Here is an 18885-nt window from a genome sequence, read left to right as displayed (position 1 = left end):
TTTGTACAGTGCAGAGACATTACTGGTGACTAGAGATGAGCGAGCCGGTCGCGGTTCGGCTCAAGCTTGGTTTGTCGAAGGGAGGTCTAGTTCGAGTTGGGTTCAGCGAACCACTCAAACCCATATGAAACAATGGGAGGCAAACACAAACACATAAAAACACATTATAAATGTACAAATATAGTTAACCCCTTCAGCCCCCGGGCACTTTCCGTTTTTGCGGTTTTTGTTTTTTGCTCCTTTTCTTCCGAGAGCCGTAACTTTTTTATTATTCCGTCAATCTTGCCATATGAGGGCTTGTTATTTGCGCGACAAGTTGTACTTTTAAATGAAACCATAGGTTTTACCATATATTGTACTGAAAAACAGCAAACAAATTCCAAGTGTGGAAAAACTGCAAAAAAAGTGTGATCGCACAATAGTTTTTGGGATGTTTTATTCACCGTGTTCACTATATGATAAAACTAATGTATCTATGTGATGCCTCAGGTCAGTGCGAGTTTGTAGACACCAAACATGTATAGGTTTACTTGTATCTAAGCGGTTAAACAAAATTCAAAAGTTTGTCCAATAAAAGTGGCACACGTTTTGCGCCATTTTCCGAAACACGTAGCGTTCTTATTTTTTGGGATCTATGGCTCAGTGATGGCTTATTTTTTGCGTCTCGAGCAGACGTTTATAATTGTACCATTTTTGCGCAGATGCTACGTTTTGATCGCCTGTTATTGCATTTTGCGTAAAACTTGCGGCGACCAAAAAACATAATTTTGGCGTTTGGAATTTTTTTGCCACTGCGCCGTTTACCAATCAGATTAATTGATTTTATATTTTGATAGATCGGGCATTTCTGAACGCGGCGATACCAAATATGTGTATATTTATTTATTTTTTAACCCTTTAATTTTCAATGGGGGGAAAGAGGGGTGATTTGAACTTTTAGGTTGTTTTTTTTTTTTTTTATTTTTTAAAACTTTTTTTTTTACTTATTTTTTTTATTTTACTAGTCCCCCTAGGGGGCTATAGCAATCAGCAATCCGATCACTGATCGCTATCTGCTGATCACAGCAATACAGCTGTAAACAGCAGATTCAGTCACTTTGGTTTTCCCTCTGCTCTCGGCCGAGGGAAAACGAAAGTGAAACATCATAGCAGCAGGCATCATCACATGACCCTGTGCTACGATGGCAACCACCGATAGTCACGTGATAACACACGTGACTTTCGGTGGGGGCGGCGGTAAGTAACAAACATGGCCGCGCGCATTTAAATCTTGCTGCCAGACTTTGGCAGCAAGATTTAAGGGGTTAATGGCCGCGGGTGGAAGCGATTCCACCCACGGCTAGCAGGCACACATGTCAGCTGTTGAAAAGCAGGGGGCGGGGCTTAATGGGACACGATCCTGGATGGATAGATCCGTCCAAGGTCGTGAAGGGGTTAATAAACATTTCCATAACACTTACCGGTCCCCGCGACGCGTCCTGCACTCTGTCTCCTGCCGCTATTCCATCCGATGATCGCTGAATCTTCCCGGTAACCAGCACTGCCAGCAGTGATGCAAGACCTATCGTGACGTCAAAATAGCCATGTGACCAGTCACGTGTCTGTTATCTCATTGGCTACAGACTGGTCACATGACTATGACGCGTCATGTAGGACCTGCGAGTAGATCTATCCAGTACACGGTGATCGTTTGTGTATCGCCGTGTACCGGGGACATGCTCTGGCACGCGGTCAGGTTCCCGGTCTGCTTCCCCGTTCCGTTATAAACCGGCTGCCACAGCCGGTCGATAACAGAGATCACCGTTGCTATAGCAACACGCTTGTCAGTGGTGACGTCACCGCTCACAAGCAGCAGCTCCGGGAATAGCACCGCCTTCTTCCTATGCAGCGCTGATGTAGTAGAGCTGCATGTGTTGAAGGAGAAAGAAGACAGAAGAGCCAAATCGTGGAGGGATGCGAGGGAGTAATAAACATGGAGTCTCTAATGTGTCTGTGTATTTATTTCTATTAAAGTATTTTTTCTCTGTGTGGTGTCTTTTTTTAACCCTTTATTGGAGATTCTTAATGGCCGGGTCAAACTTGCCTGACATTAAGAATCTCTGGCTTAATACTAGCTAGTAAAACAAAGCCAGTATTAACCCTTATTACCCAGCAAGCCACCGTCACCAGGGCTGTTGGAAGAGTTGGCTACAGCGCCAGATGATGGCGCTTCTATAAATGCGCCATTTTCTGGGGCGGCTGCGGATTGCAATTCGCAGCAGAGGCGCCCAGAAACCTCGGGCTAACCTGTGCTGCGGATTCCTATCTTTTGTATGCTAGCCAGGTCCAGCAGGCAGCTACGGGCTGCCCCCAACCCCCAGCTCCCTATTTGTACCCAATTGGGAACTAAAAATATAGGGAAGCCCGTTTTTTTAATTATTTCACTTATTTCATGAAATAATTAAAAAACAAATGACGTGGGCTTCGCCATATTTTTGTTTCCAGCCAGGTACAACTAGGCAGCTGGGGATTGGAATCCACAGCACAGGTTGGCCTGAGTTTTCTGGGCCCCTCTGCTGCGAATTGCAGTCCGCAGCCACCCCAGAAAATGGTGCTTTCATAGAAGCGCCATTATCTGGCGCTGTATCCAACTCTTCCAGCTGCCCTGGTGACGGGTGGCTTGCTGGGTAATAATGGGGTTAGGGCTAGCTGTATATTATCAACTGGCCCTAAGCCCGAAATTCATGGTGGCATGCCAATATTAGACATAGCCACCATGAATTTCTAGTACCGATAAAAAGAACCACAACACACAGAAAAATATTTTTATTATAAATAAAACACAACACAATTAGTGACTCCATCTTTATTGAAATAAAGAACCCCCCTCCGCAGTAATCCTGGGTCAAGGGTCCCGCGTCGTCCAATCCGGATCCAATATCATCTGATCGGTTTTCTGGAAGGCAAAGCGATCAGATGATGTGTCAGGTTCAAGGGCCTGATTCACATGACACAGCAGCTGATTGTAAAAATGGCTTTTATACAATCAGCTGATGCATCAGTGCAAAAAAAACAAAAAAACAAACTACACACTTCAGTGCAGACTCCTGTCCGACAGCATCAGCTGATAGTTTAGCCGGCCGGGCGGTAAAAAAACGGCCTCACCGCTCGACTTATAGTGTCAGCTGATTCTGTCAGGTGACCGCATCAGGTGATCATCGCCAGGTCTGCGAAAGAGAGAGAGAGAGAAAGAAGATAGAGAGAGAAAGAGAAAGAAGAGAGAGAAAGAAGCAAAATAGGAGAAAGAAGAGAAAGAGAGAAAGAAGAGAGAGAAGAAAAAGAGGAGAAAGAAGAGAAAGTAGAGAAAGAAGAGAAAGAAGAGAAAGTAGAGAAAGAAGAGAAAGAAGAGAAAGTAGAGAAAGAAGAGAAAGAAAGCAGAGAGGGAAAGGAGAGAAAGAGAGGGGAGAAAGAAAGGAGAGAAAGAAAGGAGAGAGAGAAAGAGAGAGAGAAAGGAGAGAAAGAAAGGTGAGAGATAGGAGAGAGAGAAAGAAAGGAGAGACAGAAAAAGAGAGAAAGGAGAGAAAGAAGAGAAAGAGAGAAGGAAGAGAGAGAGAGAAAGAGAGAAAGAAGAGAGAGAAGAGAAAGTAGAGAAAGAAGAGAAAGAAAGGAGAGAGAGAAAGGAGAGAGAGAAAAAACGGAGAGAGAGATAGGAGAGAGGGAAAGGAGAGAGAGAGAGAAAGGAGAGAAAGAAAGGAGAGAGAGAAAGAGAGAGCGAAAGGAGAGAAAGAAAAGAAAGAGAGAAGGAAGAGAGAGAGAGAGAAAGAGAGAAAGAAGAGTGAGAAGAGAAAGAGGAGAAAGAAGAGAAAGTAGAGAAAGAAAAGAAAGTAGAGAAAGAAAGGAGAGAGAGAAAGAAAGGAGAGAGATAGAGAGAGAGCTCACAGCTGATGTCCGGCTCCTCCCCTCAGTGCATAATTAAATTATATTTATAAAAATAATTTATTAAAAATAAATAAAAAAAAAATTACCGGGTTTAGAACTCACAACCCTATAATCCCTAGGTGAGCACTCTATCCACTCAGCTATTGATTCTAATATGAATGATTGGCACATTTGGTAGTCTTGAAGTCTGGATTGCTGAAGTGATTCATTTAAAGCTATGTGAAGCTCATGCAGAGCACTCATGTTCTGTAGCAGAGATAGCAGAGATGACAGTGTCATGTGGATTACGTCGGACCTGGAGGGGTATTGGAGGATTTTAATAAAATGGTGAAACTGTGTTTTTTGTCTTTTATTCCAAATAAAGGATTTTTTGCGGTGTGTGTTTATTTAATTTCACTTTATAAATAGATAATAATTATAATTTGAAATTATAAATAAAAAAAAAAAAAAATTCTTTACCAGGACTAGAACTCCCAGCATCATACTTCTTAGGCGGGCACTTTACCCACTAGTCTATTGCTTCTTTCAAAAGAGATAGGAAGTCCCTGCTTCATTGCTACAGAGCCACTACATCCCGAGAGCGCAGAGCTGACCTTGTCATGTGGATTACTTCGGACATGGAAGGGTATTTTTGGGATTAATAAAGGGGTGAACCAGGGTTGTTTCTTTGTCTTTTATTTCAAATAAAGGATTTTTCACGGTGTGTGTTTCTTTACTTTCACTTACAGGTTAATCATGGAAGGTGTCTCGGGGAGACGCGTGCCATGATTAAACTCATTATTACCCCAATTGCCACCGCACCACGGCAATTCGGGATGAGCTGGGTAGAGTCCCAGGACTGTCGCACCTAATGGATGCGGCAATTCTGGGCGGCTGCAGGGTGATATTGTTAGGGTGGTGGGCTCCCCATACCGTGACGCTCTTCATCCTGACAATACCAGCCTCCAGCCGTGCGGCTTTATCCTGGCTGGTATCAAATATGGGGGAAACTGCATTTTTTTTTAATTAATTTATTTATTTTAATGCACGATACAGACCCGCCCACTGGCAGCTGTGATTGGTTCCAGTGAGACAGCTGTCACTCAGCTTGGGGACGTGTCTGACTGCAACCAATCATAAGCGCCTTGTGGGCGGGGAAAGCACGGAATAACTAATTGACTAATGAAGCGGCAGCCATTTTCTAAAGAAGAAAAGACGCCGCAGATTTGTGACAGCCGGGGAGCGAGACGCCCGTGATCGGTGAGTAGGAAAGGGAGAGGGAATGTGCTGGGGACGCAGGACACATGCAGATAGCAACATGTGCACATAGCCTTACTGTGAAAAGCCACATTTATAGTGATAGAACCGTTCTCGAACGTAACTCGAGCTACCAAACTTTTAGCAAAAAGCTCGAGTTCGAGTTCTAACTAGAACACCCCCCAAAATCACTTGAACCGCGAACTGGAGAACCGCGAACCACGAACCACACTCAACTCTACTGGTGACTGCAAAGTGATACTTTCATTTGGACAGGGACACGAAGGACGGCTGGTAGAGCTGTTTGTTAGTTGGTGCTGCTCGCTGTGTCACGTAACGATTACATATGCACTTTGGAGTTAGATACATGGATCAGTGTAGTGTATCACACAAAATGTGATTAGATATGTGACCCTGCTCCATACACTTCAATGTAAGCTCTGGTGTAATCTGTGAGTCCGCACCATCTATTTTTATGGGATCAGTGGTGTACTATGACCCCTATGCAAGCAGTGGGGGAATGTGTGAGAGTTGTATCACAGATGGTGGATTAGGCTGTGGGGGTGACCTGGACAGCTGGGCACATGCAGGTCACAGCTGGGTGTCCTTTTGTGATGCCCTGGCCTATCAGGTCGTCACAGGGTATTGTGCAATCTGCCCTTCTGTACAGTATCCAACTCCTCCTTGGTTACGGGACCCTGACCTTTGGTGTTGCCAAGAACAAGCTAATCAAAATCCTAGGAACACTCTGCACCACACCCACCAGACACACCAGTGGACGGCCTGAGTGGAATAGGGTTGCCCACTTGGGGGGTTGGTTAAGGGGAGGTCAGTAGTGTTAGGAGACAGTCAGTTGTAGAGTGACTCTTGAGAGGAGAGGTCAGGAGCTGGGCTCCTTAAGACTATTAGGTGGCAGATGTTGATCTGGGCCTGGTAGGAGCTGGACCCCGGTCGCAGGAGATCGTGACAAGGGGCACGAACTGTCGAGGAGGACAGCCGGCGGCCTTGTGCCATCACTGGGCAGGGGCCAGGTCACGACGGGGTATGTCGACCCTAGGTTAGGAAGGAGCTTCAGACGTCCTGACAATTTACCCGACGAGGACGGAGCCTTCAAGATCCGTTCTCCACCCGCTCCAAAATCGGGGTACTAGCGCAACAAGGGGGATAGGACTTTCCAACTACACGGTCCAGAAAATCCCAAGCCTGAACCCTGGGAGCAAGCTCACCCAGTTAGCCATACTGGTGAGTGGGACCCGATTTGTTTGAGGCTAAAGGGACCAACTTGAAAACTAGGTGCCAAGGCAAAGGTCACAGACTAACAGGCAACACTAATGGGCATGGGATCCAGGCGTGCTCCCTCTCAGCGGCAGCAATGTCCAGAACTTTGGTTTACTACAGTTGTCAGTGTCAGCGTTATTGGACTGAATGAGTATGCAAGTGACCCTTACCATCCCAACAGCACCTCCCTGTCACCATCACTGAGTCCCGGGGCATCCCCTACCCATGGAGGGGTTAAATACCTAGCTGCCCCCACCATCGCCACTGAATACTCCCAATCACAGCAGTGGTACTCCATCTTACCACGCACCACGGGTGGCGTCACGAACTTCAACCATACCATTCCATGTAAATATCCCCCCTTTTATCCGAGCGGCCGCATGACCCCGAGTCCGGATACCCCTCGAACCACCGCGGATCCGGATCCGAGCAGCCTGGCTGCTGATGCGGGGCAGCACACTTTTTGTGTGTTGCCAGTAGTTGAAGAGGTCTCAGAGCACCAGGCCTACAGCTCAAACTGTTGCACCTCTTACTAATCAATGTTTATGGTAGAAATGCAGGGCCAAGTCGTGTCCTAGGCCCTGTCCCATGCATTAATGGTGCACCATTATGCAATTTGTACTTTGGGGCAATTAATGCCACTTTAGTGGTGTCTGCCCCTAATTTTGGGAAATATGGAAACTCCAAGATGGGTCTGCATGTTTTTGTTGCCTGTAGTGGCAGGGGTCTCAGAGCACCACACATACCCCTGTCACTGATCCATCTCTTCATTTTCAATTAATTTGACAGCTATAAATGCTGGCCCAGACCCTGTCTCATGCATGGCGCATGCTTGACTGCTGCACCATGACACTATGTGTACTCTGGGGCAATTGATGCCCCTTTCATGGTGTCTGCCTCAAGGTTTTAGAAATGGGCACAGAGTTATCAATTAGTATTTATCTCCAGTGTTGTACATGTGTTGGAGGTAGAGATGAGCGATCCTGATCAGCAAAGATCAGAAAATGTATGCGCTAGTGATGTTTTTGTTTGCCAAGAGTTGTAGATTGGGTGCAGGAATATGGTGTAAAAATGTTAGCATCAAATCTGCATCTCTTGGCAAAAAAATGTGGTTTTCTGCCAGGCAATGCAGGTCTGTGAACTCAGTGAGAGTTCATTGAGGTGCCCTGAGGTCAGGTTACGTCACCACTGATTGCTGAGGCTTTGTCACTGCCATCTCTATCTTTGAAGACTAGTGACAGGTTCAGGACCAGTGCTACCCCTAACACTTTATAGCCATAACAAGGTCCACAGGTCATTGCTCCGGAGATGTGTTTTACCTTCTAAGCCAACATTGTTACTACCGTCTCCAGGGTGCTTGGTGGATGCCAGAGGGACCTGTTCACATTCGTTGAAGTGAACAATATTTTCTAGTCTTGAGAGTCCTGAGGCCTCTCATTAAAGAGGGCTACTGTTACGGTCGTCTCTCTATCTTTGAAGACTAGTTACAGATTTAGGACTACAGTCATTCATTATCATCTTAGTCTCTATATTTAAATAGTTTAATTTCCTTTGGGACTTAAGGAGTTAATGTCAGTATTGTTGCCAGCAGCTCCCAACAGAGCATTTCAGCTGCAGCTGCTTTGTAGCCACGCCCCTTCAGGTATAAAGTAGCAGTGTATTCCCAGCAGTCCTTGCTGAAGATACAAATCCATTTGTTCTCAGGACAACTTGGTGGAAGGTCCTGGGAAGGAGTGTTCCAGAAACCAGACTTTCTTGTTGCTGTTTTCCCCTGTTTGTCTTACCTTAACTTGTGTCATTTAGTGCAGCGGTGGGGCCAGTGTCTCCCACCTGCCAATTCACTAGTCAGGGCATCTATAGGGATTTTCAGAGTCTCAGGTTCCTGCTGAGTGACAGTTGAGTAGAAAGTATAGGGCCTGGCTAGGAGAGTAGGATAGGAGGTGTCTCATATACCCCTCTCACTAGATATAGGGCCTACCATTGTTATTGTGTCCCCAGTGTTCCCCCATACTTGTTGTATTGTTTGTTGTATTTTTGTAGTGCATCAGGCTCCCATTGATCTGGATGCATATGCCACACTTGTCATTCCCTGTCTCGTTACATAGGGCGCTGTATGTAGGGTCTCTGTATGTTGCACTTAGGTAGGGTCCGGGCGACCCGCCTGATCTAATAGTATGGGTGTGACCAATAGGTTGCTAGCCGGACACCGTGCACTTACAAGTGTGAACAGCACCCTATACATGCCACTAGTGTGCAATTTTATCATCTAGCATCACCTCTTCCACTAGTGGTAGCATGTGAGTGATTGCTCTACCTTGCACCTGTGAAACCTCCATCATTAAGGGGTCTGGCTGTATTCTGTTAGTGCAATAGATTTCTTGGCCTGGGCTGACTGAACTAGTTGTCCTTTTTTTTGCTGTAAGTAACAGCTAATTAATTAATTAATATATATATATATATATATATATATATATATATATATACACAGTACAGACCAAAGGTTTGGACACACCTTCTCATCTCTAGAACAACTGTTAAGAGTAGACTTTGTGCAGCAGGCCTTCATGGTAAAATAGCTGCTAGGAAACCACTGCTAAGGACAGGCAACAAGCAGAAGAAACTTGTTTGGGCTAAAGAACACAAGGAATGGACATTAGACCAGTGGAAATCTGTGCTTTGGTCTGATGAGTCCAAATTTGAGATCTTTATAGATCCCAGGTACCTTCAGCTGCACCACAACCAATGTGGTGTACTTAATTATATGTACCAAATGTCCAACTGGGGGTCTGTATGTAGGGGAGACAGGACAACAGCTCAGGACAAGGATGAATTCTCACCGCCACACAATTAAGGAAAAAAGAATAGATCTACCTGTGGCCAAACATTTTTGTAACCCCGACCACAGCATCATGGACATGAAATTGCTGGTATTGAAAGGGAATTTCAAGTCCCAGAGAGATACGAGACTATGGGAGTACAAACTTATGATGACCTTTGACTCATTTAGAGCAGGAATTAATGTGTCTCATGGATTCATGTCTTTTTACATCAGTTAAGAGATGTGCTCCTCTGACCATCCGAGCGCATCACAGCCCTGGACCAGACCCTAATCAGCGGACAATAAAACTTTCACACTGAACTGCAGCAATATTTATGGCCACAACAGTTTGCCCCCCTGCCATAGTGAGAGTTCTGTTTCATATAACTTGTGTTTTTTTTTTCTTACTGCACTATTCTATGTCCTGTTGTGTATAAATATGTGACTCCTCAGATTTTGTGTTATACTGAGCCTGATGAAAAGACCTGAGTAGTCTCGAAAGCTTGCAATTATTACCATCTTTTCAGTTAGCCATTAAAAGGTATCAACCACTGAGGACTTCAGATCTTTTAAACAATTTTTTTATATCTTGTTAGGGCCAGGTGGACGGGCAGACCCAGGAGGTGGATCCACTGGGCCGAACTCCTCACTGAAGGCAAGGGGTCCGGTAGCCGGAGCACTACAGGTAGCAGGATAGTCGTGCAAAATAGTAGAATGTAGAAGTCCCTGGGACCACGGAGTCACAGATGGTAGTCCGGGTGACGGAGCTCAGGTTCGGAGGCCAAGATGTTGTCAGGCAGAGTCCGGAACTGATGGAGCGAGAGGACGGGTCACCACAGGAATCAAAGATGGTACGGACTGACGGGATGGCAGGTAGTCAGCGTGCGGGGTTCGGGAATCGGCAGGACCGGATGGCGAGGCAGGTGCGGCTCTAGAAGAAAGAGAGGTGAGTATATCACAGGGACAAGGAGACCTGACTCCTAGCTTAGGAAACACGAAGAACAGGCCCCGCCCACTTGGACATTAAACCCCTTTATACCCTGTACCTGTGTGTTCAATATCCTGTCTGTGGACGCTGGCCCTTTAAGAAAGGGTCAATGACCGCGCGCGCGCCCTAATGCGCATGCGCGAGGCCCGGGTGCCAGAAGCCAGGGCAGGGAGCGGCGAACAGGAGGCAGGGGAGCCGGGCCGGAGCGAAGCTGACAGCGGACGCTGGGAGCGGGGACCGGGACGCCTGGGGATCCTAGGTGAGGAGGCCTGGAGGCTGTGGAGCGGTGGACGCTGGACAGAGGAGCCGGGGAGCGTGCCAGGGAAGCCGGGGAGCGTGGCAGGGGAGCCGGGGAACTGGACAGGGGACCCGGGGAGTGTGACAGTACCCCCCCCCACACCCCCCTCCCCGCAACCAAGATAGGAAGGCACGTATCAGAGGAGTACCCACATTCTCCCGGGGTTCCCAGGACCTATCCTCAGGACCATACCCTGCCCAGTCCACCAAGAAGAACTGCTGGCCCCGTACGGTTTTCATGGCCACGATATCCCTTACCGCATAGATGTCGTCATCGGCAATAGGAGGAGGAGCCGAACTGGCAGCAGCGGAGAAGGGACCAAGGACAACCGGCTTGAGCAGGGAGACGTGGAAGGAGTTGGGTATCCTCATCGTGGCCGGGAGCTGCAGCTTGTAGGAGACCTCATTGATCTTGCTGAGGACTTTAAACGGCCCGATGTAGCGAGGACCCAGCTTGTATGACGGTAGCTTCAATCGGACGTACTTGGAAGCAAGCCAGACGAGATCTCCTGGAGAGAAACACGGGGGATCCAGACGCCTCTTGTCTGCGTGTCTCTTCATCCGAAGGGAAGCACGTCCAAGGGACGTCTTGACAGAGTTCCAAATTGTTGCAAAGTCACGTGCTACAGCATCAGCAGCAGGGACATCCGAGGAAGAGGATACAGGTAATGGGACGGAAGGCTGAAGTCCGTAAACAACATGGAAGGGGGAGCTGGAGGAGGACTCACTGACGTGGTGGTTATGGGAGAATTCAGCCCAAGGAAGAAGCGTGGACCAGTCGTCGTGATGGGCGTTGACGTAGTGACGTAAGAAGGAGGTCAAGATCTGATTGACTCGTTCCACTTGGCCATTCGACTGAGGATTGTAGGCTGAAGAAAAGTCCAGAGTCACTCCCAGATGTTTGCAGAGAGCCCTCCAGAAGCGGGAGGTAAACTGAGTTCCTCTGTCGGACACAATGTGTGATGGAAAGCCATGCAACCGGAAGATGTGCTGTATGTAAGCGTCAGCGAGTTCCTGGGCTGAGGGCAGTCCAGCCATAGGGACGAAATGAGCCATTTTGGATAACTGATCCACCACGACCCATATGACTGTGTGTCCGGAGGACAAGGGCAAGTCCGTAATAAAGTCCATTGCAATGTGTTGCCACGGAACAGAGGGTATAGGCAGAGGCAGAAGACGGCCATATGGCAGATGTTTGGGCGTCTTGTTCCTGGCGCAAGAGGAGCAGGCAGAGACAAAAGAAGCGACGTCCGTGCGAAGGGATGGCCACCAGTAGTGACGTACAATTGTACTCCACGTTCTCTTCTGACCAGCATGGCCGGCTGTTTTCGAGGCATGGCCCCAGTGCAACACTTTTTGCCTGTCAGTCTCAGAGACATAGGTCTTCCCGGGCGGTATCTGGGCCAGGGAGACAGGGGCCACCGGAATGATTTTTCTAGGGCAGATGATGGGCTGGGATGTCTCCTCCTCCTGCTCCATGGGCATGAATGACCTGGACAAGGCATCTGCGCGTACATTCTTGTCCGCGGGTCGGAAATGGAGCTGGAAATCGAACCTGGCAAAGAACAAGGACTACCTGGCTTGCCGTGGGTTCAGTCGCTGAGCAGACCGCAGGTATTCCAGGTTCTTGTGGTCCGTGTAAATAATCACGGGGTACACTGCTCCTTCCAGAAGGTAGCGCCATTCCTCCAGAGCCAGTTTGACTGCCAATAGCTCCCGGTCACCGATGGTGTAGTTGCGTTCAGGCGCAGAGAAGCACTTGGAGAAGAAACCGCAAGTAACCATCTTCCCGGAGGAGGACTTCTGCATGAGCACTGCTCCGGCTCCCGAGGAGGAGGCATCCACCTCCAAGGTGAACTGTCGGTTTAACTCCGGATGGTGGAGCAGAGGGGAGGAAGCAAATGCCCGCTTCAGGGAGCCAAACGCGGCGTCGGCCGCAGGTAACCAGTCCTTGGGATTAGCCCCCTTCTTGGTCAAGGCGGAGAGAGGTGCAGTCAGAGCAGAGAAGTGAGGGATGAACTGACAGTAATAGTTTGCGAATCCCAGAAAGCGTTGGATTGCCTTCAGTCCAGAAGGAGGGGGCCAGTTGAGAATGGCAGAGACCTTCTCCGGATCCATCTGCAGGCCGGTATCGGAGATTACGTAACCCAGGAAGGGAAGAGAAGACTGCTCGAAGACACACTTCTCGTACTTGGCGTACAGACGATTCTCCCTCAGTCTTTGTAGTACCAGCTGCACGTTCTCTCTGTGGGTCTGGAGGTCCGGAGAAAAGACCAGGATGTCATCAAGATACACCACCACACAGACGTAGAGAAGGTCTCGGAACACGTCGTTCACCAATTCCTGAAAGACTGCTGGTGCGTTACACAGGCCGAAGGGCATCACACAGTATTCATAGTGCCCATCGCGAGTATTGAACGCGGTCTTCCATTCGTCCCCTGACCGGATGCGGACCAGGTTGTAGGCACCCCGAAGATCCAACTTGGTGAACACACGAGCTCCTCTAAGCCGATCAAACAATTCGGGGATGAGCGGCAGGGGGTACTTATTTTTCACGGTGATTTGATTCAATCCCCGGTAGTCTATGCATGGGCGTAGGTCGCCCTCTTTCTTCTTAACGAAGAAGAAGCCTGCTCCAGCAGGAGAGGAGGATCTCCGAATGAATCCCCTTGCCAGGTTCTCTGTGATGTAGGTAGACATGGCCCTTGTTTCGGCAGGAGACAGCGGATATATCCGTCCTCGAGGTGGTGTAGTTCCCGGGAGCAGGTCAATGGCACAATCGTAAGGACGATGTGGCGGAAGTACCTCAGATTCCTTTTTGTCAAAGACGTCCGCGAAGGACCAATAGGCCGAGGGCAGTCCTGGTAGGGACTCTGGAACCGGAGGTCGTCGGATGGGTTGTATGGTCTTCAGACAGTTCTCGTGGCAAGAGGAGCCCCATCGGGTGATTTCACCAGTGCCCCAGCTGACTGACGGTTCGTGTGTCCGTAACCAGGGGAGTCCCAGCAGGATTTGATGTGACATGTGTGGGAGGACGTAGAGAGCGATGTTCTCAGTGTGCAGGGCACCGATACGCAGTTCCACCGGCTTGGTGATCCACGAGATGGTGTCAGAGAGGGGTCTCCCATCCACAGAGGCAATCACGAGGGGTTTGTCGAGTGGAGTAACAGGCACCTGGTACTTGTCCACCGTGGCCTGCTGGATGAAATTGCCTGCTGCCCCGGAATCGAGGTACGCCTTGGCCGTGAACCGCATCTCTCCCGTTGTCACTTGAACAGTCCACGTAACCGGGTCTGAGAGAGTCCCAGCATCTAGGGTGGCCTCTCCTACCAACCCTAGGCTTTGGAGTTTCCCGGCCTCTCTGGACAGGAGCGTAGAAGGTGTGTGCCCTCTCCGCAGTAGAAGCAGAGGCCCTTGGCGAGCCGTTCTGCTCGGCGTTGTTCAGACTGCCGCACACGGTCGATCTGCATGGGCTCGTGGACGGAGACACCAGATGCCGTTGACTGAAGTACGGCGGGCTTCTGCGGAGGAGAGGAATGCCGTATCGGATGTCTCTCACAGGACACCTCTTTGGATCGTTCCTGAAAGCGGATGTCCACTCGAGTTGCTAGCGCAATCAGGGCATCCAGGGTAGACGGCACGTCACGACCAGCCAGCTCGTCTTTAATTCGACCCGAGAGACCTTCCCAGAAGGCGGCGGTTAGAGCCTCATTGTTCCACCCGAGTTCCGAAGCCAAGGTGCGAAAACGGATGGCATATTGACCCACCGTCAGAGTCCCCTGACGTAACCGGAGGAGAGATGAGGCAGACGCGGAGGCGCGTCCGGGCTCATCAAAGGTGCCACGAAATGCCTGCAGGAACTCCTGGATGTTAGTGGTCACAGGGTCCTCCTTCTCCCATAAGGGGTTCATCCACGCCAGTGCCTCACCCTCTAGATGGGACATCATGAACGCGACCTTGGCTTGGTCGGAGGCAAACAAATGCGGCAGTTGCGTGAAATGGAGGGAGCATTGGTTTATGAATCCCCTGCAGGTCTTGGGATCTCCGGCGTACCGGGGTGGTGAGGCCAGACGAAGCCTGGAAGCATCCGAGGAGGCTGCCACGGGAGCTGGGGCCGTGGATCGTCCAGTGGAAGCTCGAGATGCCGAAGATGTAACCGACGCTTGTAGCGTGTTCAGGCGGGCGTCCACAGAAGACATAAAGTTCAGCATATGGGTCTGGGTCTCACGCTGGCGTGTGAGTTCCTCCTGCAAGGCCGCTAGTGCTTCGGCGGGATCCATGGCCTGTTCTTACTGTTAGGGCCAGGTGGACGGGCAGCCCCAGGAGGTGGATCCACTGGGCCGAACTCCTCACTGAAGGCAAGGGGTCCGGTAGCCGGAGCACTACAGGTAGCAGGATAGTCCGTGCAAAATAGTAGAATGTAGAAGTCCCTGGGACCACGGAGTCACAGATGGTAGTCCGGGTGACGGAGCTCAGGTTCGGAGGCCAAGATGTTGTCAGGCAGAGTCCGGAACTGATGGAGCGAGAGGACGGGTCACCACAGGAATCAAAGATGGTACGGACTGACGGGATGGCAGGTAGTCAGCGTGCGGGGTTCGGGAATCGGCAGGACCGGATGGCGAGGCAGGTGCGGCTCTAGAAGAGAGAGAGGTGAGTATATCACAGGGACAAGGAGACCTGACTCCTAGCTTAGGAAACACGAAGAACAGGCCCCGCCCACTTGGACATTAAACCCCTTTATACCCTGTACCTGTGTGTTCAATATCCTGTCTGTGGATGCTGGCCCTTTAAGAAAGGGTCAATGACCGCGCGCGCGCCCTAATGCGCATGCGCGAGGCCCGGGTGCCAGAAGCCAGGGCAGGGAGCGGCGGACAGGAGGCAGGGGAGCCGGGCCGGAGCGAAGCTGACAGCGGACGCTGGGAGCGGGGACCGGGACGCCTGGGGATCCTAGGTGAGGAGGCCTGGAGGCTGTGGAGCGGTGGACGCCGGACAGAAGAGCCGGGGAGCGCGCCAGGGAAGCCGGGGAGCGTGGCAGGGGAGCCGGGGAGCTGGACAGGGGACCCGGGGAGCGTGACATATCTATTGGCTAACACGGTACAAAGATATATTTTACCTGTATCAAACTTTTTTAAGTATTTCATTCCACATGTTTTAATTCATAGTTTTCATGCCTTCAATGTGAATCTACAATTTTCAGAGTCCTGAAAATAAAGAAAACACTTTGAATGAGAAGGTATGTCCAAACTTTTGGTCTGTACTGTATATATACACACTGCTTAAAAAAATAAAGGGAACACTTAAATAACAGAATGGTATTTTAGTGTTCCCTTTATTTTTTTTAAGCAGTAGATATATGCGCGTTACTAATTCAGAACCTGATCCTGAAATGTCCAGGTCAGAAATTTCTACCTAATATAGCTGAGTGATCTCTATCATAATACTATGTTTACAGCAACTTTGGTAGATGAGCAGTCTCATGACAAATGTCAAGTTTGTCAAATGTTGGTAGAATAGAAACAATATTTATGTAGATGAGAATATAGACTTAATTGTAAATCATGAGACTGAAAATGCAAATATCTGCATGAGAAGAACAAACAACATGATTTACAGTTTCGTCATTATGGCTGAGGCCAGCCTTCAAGTTTTTGCTATATAAACCAGCGTTAGCTTCCCAAAAAGTGAACTGTTCTGTAGTACCAGTTGTTCTGCAGTTGGCACCTCCTGAATCACACGGTATGTATTATTAGTGAGAGTCTTATCTTAGACATTTATGACATTTCCTTACCTTGGTGACGTGACTTGTTAACTCAGAGGTGTCAGAGCATGTGCGGCTCTCTGTATACACATTAAGTGAAGTTTCGAATACAGGCAAGTTGACTTACTTGACTATATTGGAAACTCCATTGGAACTTAATAGGAGTATGGGAAGTGGATATGGTGTCTGGGCGTTTGTGGGTTTCTTCCATGTAAATACCTTTATTTCAAAAATACTAAATTATTCTAGGAGTGATACCCTTATTAGCTAACCAGAAAAAAATATATTTTTGTAAGCGTTCGGAGCTCAGATACCCCTTTACTACTAGAATATTTGTCTTTTTTATTACATAAAAATATTTTCATACTTTAGTCTGGCCACTATGTACCATAATATTTTTTTGTACATGACCAAAAATTAGTTTATCAGTTCTGTCGGGATATGGACTGATGTGTATAATGACAATCTATGAACAGCACTATGAAATTTGTTGCCAGTATATGAGTAATATCAATAAATGCAAACAAATTGTTATCTTTACTAACAAAAAGAAAGTAGCAAAACTGAGTTGTTGGATTTTTTACCAGATGCTAAAAAGTTACTCTATATATTTTTCAGACCATGGCTTTCTTGAAGAAATCTATTCTCCTTGTTCTAATCCTTGGATTCATCACTCTCTCCGTTGATGCAGGATGGTAAATACTCATGTAAATTAATAAAGCAATGAACAATAAAAAGGACTATTTATATTTTTTAAAGTTGCACATAAATAGGATATGCAATTATTTTGTGATTGGTACAAACCCCAGCCAAACTTGAGAATAACAAAGGCACAGTGCCAATATTTTTCATTCGTAGTGAAACTCCTGCCTATCCTTTATGCAGGACACTGGTCATCAAATAGGGTCAATATTTCAGTTCCTTGTATAGTAGAAATGCTGGAAAAGCAGCTATGTAAGAAAAATGGTGGGTGCTGCCAAGCTAAACCAAGCTCATTCTCAAGTAGTAGAGGTCAGATCCACACATATTTTAAAAAAGTGAACTCTTACCAATGTATGACTTTGAGATAGAGATAACTCTTTATTAATCAATTTTAAGGCCAAACTTACTGGACATGATATTTGTGACTCTCCACGTCTACAATACACATGTTCTTTAAAAAAAACAACACACAAATTTGCAATTGGCACAGAAAAAAAGACTAACTTGTTTCCCCTTAAAAAGTCAAACTATGAGTCGGGTGCCACCACATATAGTCATGCAGCCTCATTCTGAGACAATAAGGCTGTGTGCCCACGATCAGTATTTGCAGCGTTTTGGACGCAGCATGCTTCAGCTGCGTCCAAAATGCTGCGTTTTTACAGTACAAGCACAGTGGATGGGATTTCTAGAAATCCCGTGCCCACTGTGCTTGTTATCTCTGCAGTAAACACTGACCTGTGGAGCGTCTTTCCAGACTGCAGCATGTCAATTGTTTGTTGCGGAATCGCATGTGTTCTCCTAATAAATTAGAATGGTCTTGCTGACACAAGTACAGTCCATGGTATATAAAATCTTCTATAATGTGTATATATAGCAGACACAATACGGGACAAAATGAAACCAAAGAAAATATTGTCCATGGCATCTCAAATTTCAATCTATAGAAATAGTGATTTTTGAGTATTAGAAAAGCCCTTTTTTTCTAATCATGGATTTCCCTCTCAAGTGTATTTGCAATAGTTTACTACATCTCATAGAGAGACTGTTATTATCTGTATTAGCACCAGATCATAGCCTCTGTGGATAGATGCATTTCTAAGTATCACCAGAAGGATAGAAATCAATTAAACTCTAATTTCAACTGAAAAAAGATATCATTGTCATAGTATTTCATACAATATATATTACTGCCTAATACAGGAGGAGAGCTGAAAAGGAGGAAGATGAAACTGAAGAGGAAGAGGAGGAGGAAAAGGAGGGAGAAAGATCGGCTGAAGAAACTGAAGAAAGAAGGGCTGCAGAAAAAAGATATGACGAAAAAAGGGATGATGAACAAGGAGAAGAATATGATTCTGGCTATGAGTACAGTGAAGAAAAGAGATATTCTGAGTAGAAGGATTCTATGGCAGTCTGCTTGCAGGGAATGTTTGGAGTTCTTATACAAAAAAAACCTTGAATAAAATACAATACTCTAAACTACAGGGATCTGTATTTGTATTTGTTGTGCCAAAAATCTATTAAAAATGTTTCATTGATAAGATGGTCAGTTGTTAATATTTAAGCATTATTTTTAACGGTTTGTATTCTTGTGATCACGTACTGACTAGATTTGTATTTGCTCTTCTGAAAATAATCACACACTGTTAGTATTCAGCTAGCTGCATTGATTGCCAAAAGTTTGCCATTTGATCTACAAACTCTTTAATATTCACCATTTAGAAAGGGAATGGGAAACTTGAATAATTTTCCCTAGGATCTTCCAAGGAGGTCTGGGAGCGCTGGAAAAATGCTGCAATGGATCTAAAAGTGCGGAAACTGAATGGGAACAGCATGTGGAAAATGGCTGGATGCATTTTTTTACTCACTGCTGGTTTCTAGGAATAATGTTGT

At 47.3% G+C, this 18885-nt stretch overlaps 1 long non-coding RNA gene across 1 annotated transcript; it reads left to right on the top strand.

The window, feature by feature from the left end:
• The first annotated feature begins 16193 nt into the window (after nt 1–16193).
• LOC142289346 (uncharacterized) lies at nt 16194–18533 on the top strand. The gene is made up of 3 exons (XR_012749845.1): nt 16194–16271; nt 16912–16988; nt 18196–18533. It is a non-coding gene; the product is annotated as an uncharacterized LOC142289346 (long non-coding RNA).
• Nucleotides 18534–18885: the final 352 nt, after the last annotated feature.

Source organism: Anomaloglossus baeobatrachus, chromosome 2 (assembly GCF_048569485.1).
Source record: "Anomaloglossus baeobatrachus isolate aAnoBae1 chromosome 2, aAnoBae1.hap1, whole genome shotgun sequence".
In the NCBI taxonomy this organism is placed as follows: domain Eukaryota; kingdom Metazoa; phylum Chordata; class Amphibia; order Anura; family Aromobatidae; genus Anomaloglossus; species Anomaloglossus baeobatrachus.
Note: the sequence above shows the minus strand (reverse complement) of the source record. Positions and strands in the feature narration are given on the sequence as shown.